Genomic DNA, 9,934 nt, shown 5'->3' with positions numbered 1-9,934 from the left:
CAGTGAGGTGGTGCTAGGATCAGACAGCAAGGAGAGCAAGGAGTTCTGGTGTTCGTGCAGCATGCACGTAGCTGTAACCAGCAGCCTGCGAGGATGGCTTCGCCTTCAGGGAAAGGCACCGGGCAGCTCCAGGCAGAAGCAGGCAGAAAGCAAGCAGACAGAGGAACACAAGGCCATGGATGCTGTGGAGCACGAGGCTGCTCTGAGCACAAACTCTGGTCACAGTTAAAGATGCAGTTACCTAGAAGAAAAGCATTTCTTAAAAAATCTGGTAAGGACCCCCAATTAGGAAGGCCCAAGGAGGATGGGTACAGGCAGAGCTCCTGTGCACAGAGTTGGCAGAATGGAAGGCATTTAGCTGCATCAGCTCCAGCAGCTCACACAAAACACTATGGGGTATATTAGCTCCGGAACAGCACTGCTTTATTCATCTTTGCACATTTGCAGAAGGGATCTGGCTCACATAGAAGCCAGAGCTCTTGCAACCATCAATTTAGAAATGCCTTAAGAAATGTAAAACTGAAACCAAAGAGCTACTAACTGGGATATTTTTTTTTTTTTAAATGAAGAAATGAAACGGCGGAATCTGATGGAAGTTTTGATGTTTCCTCTCAAATCCCATGTTAGCATTAGCACTAAACAGATGTCCCATATTCCGAAGAAATGGCAGGTTTGGCACCTCTTCACGGTTAGCAAATTTAATTATGGCTTCAAATGCAATAATGGAGCAACCTTGCTTGGCTGTAATTGGATCTGCAATTGGCACAGGCTTTCCTTCCCTCACTGTGCCATATGGGGAACTGCAGAGCAAGGTGCTGCATATGTTCCTGCTGAATTACACTGGGTCAAATTAGGGTCAGATTAAAACATTACGGAAATGAAGGGAGGGGCAGTCAAAAATGAAGAGTGGGTGTTTTCCTGCAACTCTGGTTTCCCTGACCAAATTATTTGGGATCCAATTGGATGTGGGCTCCAATAAAACAGCTACTTTAATTAGGAGAGCTCCCAGTCTGTCTGAAATAACAGCATGTTCTGGGCAGAAGATCAGGAGAATCACAGAGCTGGAGAGGCAGAAGAGCTGGCAGCGTCTGAATACAAGAGTCCTGAGATAGGCCTGAAGAAAGGAAAATAGCCCTTTAAATGTACCACAGATTCTGGGGGAAAAGCTTTCTCTTTTTCTCCCCTTCAGAGTCAATGATATTTCAGAAGGTTTGAAACAGGGCGAGGACAAAACTTCCTGCCAACTCGCACTACGGATCTGCAGCAGCACGCTGATTAATGGGAGTAAAAAGAAAAATAATGGCTATCTTCTTATCTGGTTACGTGAAACTCCCACTTCAGGCAGCTCAGGTAGCAATACCTATGAGTGAGGCTGCCCAACATTTTCCATTACCAGACCTTGTTTGTTGCTGTTAATGACTTTGCCAGCCATAAACCATTTGGGCTGAAATGCCCCTTGCTGACTCTGTCTTAGCCTGAGTTTGCCTGCTGTGTTTCCATGTGTGCACGTTTATACCTGATCGAGATGGCTGATTCTGTTCTGGAGGAAGAAAAAGCAACCCTTAAAATAATGGCTTCAACAACTTCATAGCCCCGGAAAGTAAAAAATAACATTAAAATATTCATCGTGGCATCTCTCCTGCCAAAAGGAGAAAACTCACTACGTGAAAGGTGGCTGCTACTGAGAAAATTATCTGCTGCTTATGCAGTACTGCTTACCTCCAGCCAGTGTCAGCACCACACACCGGTGATGTTCAAACCCCAATTAATTTTAATTTAGTAATATTCTGACACACAAGCATTTTCCTTCTCCCCTGTTGAAACTAACAGGACTTTTCCATTAAGTTAATGGGGTCCCCAACCCTCTTGTTTGTATGTTGCTTTAGAATTGTGTCCCTCTGTGACATCTCTTAAGGCACCACGAATTACTACCCACTTATGGTATTTACTGTTTGAAAGACTGGTTTTTAACCCTGACACCGATGAGAAGTTAATTATACTTATTTTCCTTTTTCAGTACTTTCTGCTTGATAATCTGAAATTATAATTATTACATATTTAGAATAAAACATGAAATTAGCCCTGAGAGCACTGAGACCAGCATCAACACAGCAGTCAAACCACAGCACACCGGAGTTATCTCTAGGAGCGGGCCGGTTGTCTCTGCAATTAAATAATGTTGCCATGGCATCGGGGAGGTCTGGGGAATAGCGGGGGAACACCAATTACAGAAAACACAACTGGAAGGCCGCGGTGGGTTAGTGTTGCACTGGAATTTGGTCTTTCCCTCAGAGACCAAAAGAGACTTTTATAAATATTAATCATGGTTTGCAACACCTAGGAGTAAGGAAGAAGGCTGCACACTGCAGGGAGGAATACTGAAATAAGAGCTGACACTTTTTGTGGCAATTTCTGTCCAGGGTGGCACAGCAAGAGTCAAGGCACCACAATCCTAACTCCCTCCTGCATTAAAAGCCATCTGTGCTTCCCTTCTTATTTCTTTGTCACTCCTAAGGAAAGCGGGAGCCTTCCTGCCACCCGGGGCCAGTCCGTGCTTCAGCCCAGGTTGCTCCTGCTCAGTCTCACCCCTTCTAGCACAGCAGAGAAGACCCCAGCATTGCCAGTAGCTGCCCTGGGTGCCTCCACCCTCCTCTTTCCATGCCAGCAGCACAAGAGCTCTGGCCTCTGGGTGCTCGCAGGGCTCAGAGCAGGGTGCTCGCCCTGCAGAGGGGCGCAGGTCCCTGCTGTGCTCTGCCAGGTACACGCGGCTCGGCACATTCGCCTCTGAGTGCTCGACGAAGGAGACAGGAGCTGACACAGACAAGTAATTAGAAATATAACCGATCCTTAGTAACTCATAGCTTAGTTACAAGTTACTTAGTTAGTGACTTAGTAACACTCAGTTCCTTCAAAAGGAGATCCCAAAGGGCTTTAGGAGGGAAGCAGGCCCCACTAACCCCTTGAGGGAGGCGCAGGGATGCAGCGGATCCTCAGGGATGCACAGAAGTTGAAGGAGCATGACCAAGAGGAGTCAGACGCCAGAACCCCCCGTCTCTACGACTTCATCTCTCTCAGGGAGCCCCCAGCAGCCCCTTCCCATTTCTGTAATGCCAGGGATTTCCTGGTATTGCTTTTGCTGGTGCCATGTGTGTGCAGGACGTTGATGCCAACATCACTGGGGATGGCAGAACACCACTTTTACCTCCTTTTCCCTTTCCCCAGCATGTCCCTGGTGGCATCCCACCACAGCGGGCTGCTCTTGTCACCTATTTTAAAGAGACTTCTTTGAGCATTTTAGACAGCAGCTGTCTGGAAGACTAACAGGAGGAGGAATGAATTCTTATGTCATAAGGGACCTGTCTTGGATTCATGCCCCCTTTTTTCCCCAGTTAATATCTTCAAAGAAAAGAATGGAAGAAATTCAAACATGAAACATTCTCAGTTCACTTCAGAAAACAAAAACAAAAACAAAAACAACAACACAGAACAAAAAAATAAAACAAACAAATAATGAGACCCAAAAACTGCGGTTTTGAGCTGAAGCTCTTTATAACCGTGCACATCTGAAAACACTTGCAGACAGCTCTGTAGTGAAATAAGCTGCATGTTAATATCGTCCTTGAAGCAGCACGAACAGAATGCTTAAAACTCCGTAAGAAGGAATAAGGGCAAGAGTCTGGATGATGTATTTCTTCATTACCATACCTGAATATATTATGCTAGGAAGTAATTCAATACTTTTGGAGAGCAAAGAAAAGTCTACAGTGATGTCCTGGATACCAGTCTAAATCCCCATTGGTGCTTCCTCAGTTATTAATAGCTGAGTCCCTTACTTTGAAACTCCTTAAACCTGGAGCTTTCCACCTATGAAACCACATGTGGTATCATCTGGGTTACTTGTACATATAAAGCTTTTCCTGAAGCCATTCCGGAATTTATTTCCAGCACAAGGTCACCTCATTTATACAGGGTGCTAAAAAGGGAGACAGACCGAAATGCATGCCCACAGCTCTGTCACCTGAAAGTACGAGGTGGAGGCCAACAGACAAGTCTCATGCTCACAGACTTGAAAGGTCTGCGTGTAGGACTCGGGCTGACCCACGGGCACATAAAAGTAATTATTTTAAAGCCTGTTTCTTCCTGAAGAAACATTCCATACCTGAAAGCTATCACTGATGCTAAGGTTGCTATGGTAAGTAGTTTCATTCTTCTGTTCATTCAAAGAAATAAGTATCCATAAAAACTAACTAGGGTGTGGCTGTTGGGCACCATAAATGTACACCCTGGCCTTTTCAGTGTAACATTTCAAGAACAAAGAACTTTATGTGATGCGACATAAAGCTGACAACAGCAGCTTTATACTTGCACGCTTCTCAGCACACACACACAGCAAATTGGCTATTTGCTCAGAGAGAAGGGAGTTTATCCATCTCCCTGCAACCCAGCTGGGCAGGCAGTCTGCTCCCTGCAGCCACCGCCGCTGAGTACACATCAGGCTGTTTCACTGCACAACCTGAGCAATTCCTTCACCTCCCCAATACACTTGCTGTATAAGCAGATAAAGGGCAGGGTGTGGACTGCTCCTAGTTAAAATACTTAAAAAAATAATGATGATAAGAGTCACTGCCTGTATAATTTTTCTCTTGATTCCACAGTAGTTCAGCACATCTCCATAACCTTCCCCAAAGTCTCCTGCAGCTACAAAAATTACAGAAACATTCTCCTCTGCAAATTTTATGCGACAGCTTAGCAACAGCAATGCAACAAAGGAATTTCATGCCAGGTCCTGGAACCTTCAGTCCCTTGGTCCAACTTCTGAAGGGACATAAATGTACCCTACCATTTCTTGGAGGAAAAGGGAGAATTCTATATACTTCATCCTGCTGACAGAATGGGTTTTGCTCTTTGTATCGGATTCAGCTGGAAGACACTGCAAAGCGAAGTCTGCTACTCCAGAGTAAGAAGAGAGCCTGTATTTGAATCAAACACAAGCAACGGGACACAACGGGACATGCATTATTTTGGCATTTCACTTAACCCACAAAAAATATTCAGACATGGCTTTCTCATGTGTCGCACTCTCATTCTACTCATCACCAACCACAGAGTCCATACGGCATGGGAAGCTATAAAACGGAACAGTTAGGCATAGATCACAGTGAATTCACAGACCCTCTTACATACAACACTGCTGATAACACTTAATACATAAATATAATACTTAAGTATTACATTTACCTTGCGTTCAGTCAAGTCTCCTGTAGAAATCTGAATGCAATGCACAGTATAAAGGATTTATTATGTGATAATAGACGCAGTATTAACACAATTAGATTTTATATTGGTTGTCCGTGTGTAGAACATAAAAGAACCCACTTTAAAGTTGTAGCAATTTCTAAGAAACATATTTGCTGCAAAATAAAAATTAAGACTTTGTTACAAAGACCACAGCTTCACTTTCAGTTTTTGGATATAAAAAGGTGCTCTTTCTGCAATAGCACAGTATATAGTGTGCTTATGTATTCAGCAATAGGTGGAAATGTTCTAGCAGTGGAGGTAAGGCAAGCAGGATAGATACAACTCAGATAAGTAACAAGAAATGTCTCTGCTTCTTCCAGGAGATACCTTGCCAGATTTTCCCTGCACAGCTCTGCACCTGAGTCTGCAGCAATCTAACAGATATTACAGGAGCTCCTCATCAGATAATCTCAGCTTTAGAGATTAGAATAGATAGGACCTATCTCCACAGGTAAAAAATACTGTTAGAATACGTTCACATTATATAGTGTAGCAATTACAGTTTCAAAGTTAATTATATTCAATATCTCAACAGATTATTTATTGTGTTGTCTAAGTACCTCTGACAGCCTGGGCTGGAATCACGTATTCAGCACCTCTGAGCCTGCAGCAGGGCAGGAACCAAGAACAAGATGTTGTCTTTACCCTTGTCCTGTAAGCAACAGGTAATGCCAGAGATACGAGACAGACGAAGCTCCAAGTCACTGAATTTATTTTGCTGCTCTTACGGGAACACTGACTGCAAAATTCCTGTATTTAACCCCTTCAGTGCCTCTGCCCCTGCTCAAACCCCAGGGACGCAGGTTTCCAGGGAGCTCCTGTAAATGGGATGGCTTCAGCCCAGTGACCCCAGCTGTCCTGGCAGTCCAGCCCTTTGTCCTGTTTTACTGCTTGACAAGAGGGAGCACAAACACTTGCGCTACGAACTTCAATCTTTGCTAAAATTGAAGCTATATTTGGTTTTTACAACCCTGGCTGCTATGCTGCTTATTCCATTAACAGCCATTAGGGTCCTGCAACTGCAAAAGGAAATAATTTTTTTTCCCTCCATCTGCCACAGTGAGCTGGGGAGCTCAGTCTGAGAAATCACCTGGAGGACAGAGCTCGACTTGCAACTTCCAAAGGTAATTTGGACTCCACAGCAAATGCAGAAACATGAAAAAATTTTTCTTTGTATTGTAGCAGTATCCCATTTGTACAAGCAGGTCTTACAGAATGAAAAAATGATGATTTATTCTCATTTCAGTAGGAAAATTCCCTCTCATCAGTCTTTTCTAACACTGTATCAGACTTTCTGGAGGTAAAGCTGGGCTAACAGCACCTGGTGAAAGTCCTTAAGAAGAAAGAAAAAAGTTCCAGTGGCTTTTTGATTAAACTCTTATAGACGGAAGTGAAAAATAATACAATTCCCGGATGCCTAGATATTGCAGTCATGGCTGTACTGGTTATTAGGAGAGCATTCACATTAGAAATATTTCTGCAGGTCTACTCTATTCAACTTGTTTTACCCCTCCACCACTCCTCCCAAATGGCAGAGAACCAGCCCAGACTATTCAAGGATCTTGGTTTAAAAAAAATAGGAGCTTACAGAATTTTAGCTAGCAAGCTAACTCATAAATTCAGGATTTTAGCTGGCAGCCCGTGGCAGAAAGCAACCACCCCATTAAATCACACTGGGCAAGAAACTGTCATTTTGGTGAATCATGAGAGTTACTAATTCTATTATAATGTGTGCGTGTGTGAGAAAGGTAATTCAGTGGGAGTTTTAGTTTCATCTTTACGGCGTCCTTCAGAAGATTATGATCCTTGCTGCTTTTCCCTGTTGTCCGCCCAATTTCCAAAGCAGCTGTTAGAAGTTTCACCAGCAGCAGTTAATAAAGACAAGCAAAGTATAAACCTTTGCAAAACTCATTCCTGTTTTTGCTGCTCCCCTGATTTCTGACATTAGCATCTACCCATCACGTAAAACTGATGCTCAGGGAACACGCAAGCTCCTCCACCTTCCTCACCGAGCATGCGTTTACCAATGGGATGCAACGCACAGGTCCTGGGGCTGTCCCAGTGCTCGCCTCCCCTCCAACAGCTCTGGGCCACACTTTGTGGTCTTGTATGGGGATGCTCATGTTTGGAGGTAGCTGGGGAAAACCAGCTGGGCATCCCAAAAAGGGCCTGCACTTGTTCACCTGTGTTTGTGCTTCAGTTAGCACACAGCCAGGAGGTAAGCTCTTGCTTACATATGTACTTCCTCTACAGAGGAAGTTAGTCAGGACTTTGCTTCATGTATTATTGAGGCCTTCTTAAAGTTAGAAGCTATTTTTAGCCTAACAGCACGTGATGTCAACACCTCCCCCTAACAACTAGAGAACAAGTATTCTTACTAACCATAAGCTGAAACTCTCACAGTCCAGTGGATAAAAACAATTCAAACAGCCCAACCTTAAAACAAATTCATAAGCAAACAGTCCTATCTCAACACTGCACATGGAGCTAAGTTTTGTGGTAGGCTCTGGTAGCAAATATTTATTTTTTGCACTTAGTTATACGATGAGACTTGTGGTGGTCACTTCTATTTGACCTTAATGGTTCTGAGGGATACAAGTGTATATGAAAGATCCAAAAAAATGTTGCCATCACACCACTTTTCATAAAACATATAAATCACCAAGATCAAATACGTTTACATTTTTAAGAAGATACTAAATGAATGCAGTTTTGATATATTAATCCACCTGAAACAGTACGAATTACACAAATCAGTATTAACACGTTCTATGGGAAACTGCACAAGTCCAAATTGTTGGTAATTTCAGGTCCCTAATTTGGAAGTACATGATTTAATTCAGAGTAAAGGAAGGGATAAAAAGCAAATTTGTTCTTTCCTCCACTAATGAAATAGTACCTCAAGGTGCAATAAAGAAAAAACTTGGCTACCGGCTTACTGCGGTCTGTGCTTGGGAATGGCATACACTGTTCTCGATTCATAAAATCTTGCATATGTTTACGTACTAAAGAAGAAGTCGACGCCAGGTTTTGTCACCAGTATCTGTGAGACAAGTTTATCCATTTTTTCATTAGCAGATGTAAATTGCTGGAGGCAACTATTAAGCACAAGTAACCATGTGTTGTCTTTTAAGCACTACTACTACTTCAACAAACCAATGGCATGATTATAAATATGGGGCTATTTGTGAATTATCTTAATTCATTTTCAAAGTACTGCTCACATACATCTTGTCTTGCTTCCTATATGGTCCCTGAGACTTTTGTCTTTAGAGAGCCCAGTTTAAATAGTGAGGAAAGGAGCTTGTTCTCTCGTACATCTTGCTGCGTATTGCTGTTAACTCCCCCTCACCTTCGTTTGCGAGACACTTAACTACCCAGTTATTTCCCCCTCATAACAAAACAGAAGATGAACAGAATAACCTGGGACTGAGCTACAACGAAATTAAGGACATGTCTGCACTGTGCAATGGAGCACGGTGAAAACAGCTTTAGGGAATATGTATTTGTGTCTAATAGCTGCCACAAGCAGTTTTGCCCACTGCACAGTACTATGTCAAGGCACTATTGAGGTCCAAAAACCAGGGCTAATTAGCACCGTTACCCTCACGTGGCTATCTTGCTGCTGTTTTTGGAGCTGGCTCATAGAATCCTCAAAGGCTTGCTCAGACCAGTGTGCAGAATTACTTGCTTGAGGTCACACCAGAAATCAATGGCTGCAACAAGAAAAGAGCCCAGATGTCTTTAATATCAGCCCTTGCTCAAAGTCACTGGGCTCCCTCATTGCCAAGCTCAATAACCTCCTTTTTCCAGTGCATGGGAGGTATTGGAGAAGCTGCACAACTCATCACATGTAGACGAAGTGCTGTAGACACAAAACCAAATCACAAGAACAGGACATCACTGATAGCCTGGTCTGGTCCAGGACAACAGAAAAGTCTGCCCCTTGATTCTACTGCCTTGCTGTACGTACACAAATAAATGGTTCCAAATTAAGCAGACAAGAATTCAAACAGCCCCGAAGGGTAAATGAAGTTTATAATTGGCTGCAAACTGCCACACAGCTGCTCACATGGGAACGCTGGAAGGCAGCCCCTGCTCTGGACAGCACAGTGACAAACACGGAGTTTCTCCAGTCACTGCTGAGTCTACACTGGAGCCCCTCCACACCTGCACTTCTGTGGCTGGCAGCAGAATCTTGACTCTTAATACGTGAAATAGTGACACTTCATGCCTAGGAGGAGGAATTCAGTTATCTACAGCAACTAAAATAACACTGTGCAGCTTGTCATACCCAGTCCAATTTGTTCCACAGTTTTTCAGAGACACCAGGGAAATACTCAGCTCTCCAGTTCAGCAAGCTTCATCTACAGTACATATTGGTTCCTAAGGAGTTGCTACAGTAGAGAAGAAAAAGTAAAAAACAAGCAGGCTTAAAACAAAACTACAGGCTCTCCACCATGACTCCACCAACTTCTAATAATGAATTTAAATCTAAAGTCATTTTCTTTCTGAGACAATTGCCAGTCTCTTCTGTTTTATTCAACTACTTTCTTTGGTACAATTCTGTACTGATTTATGCTTCCCTTTGACTTCACTTGTTTAGGTGTAAGTGATGGGAAAAATGGCTCTAAAT

This window comes from Netta rufina, assembly GCF_964035555.1.
Source record: "Netta rufina genome assembly, chromosome: 19".
Lineage (NCBI taxonomy): Eukaryota > Metazoa > Chordata > Aves > Anseriformes > Anatidae > Netta > Netta rufina.
The sequence above is the reverse complement of the archived record's forward strand: the minus strand, read 5'-3'. Positions refer to the sequence as shown.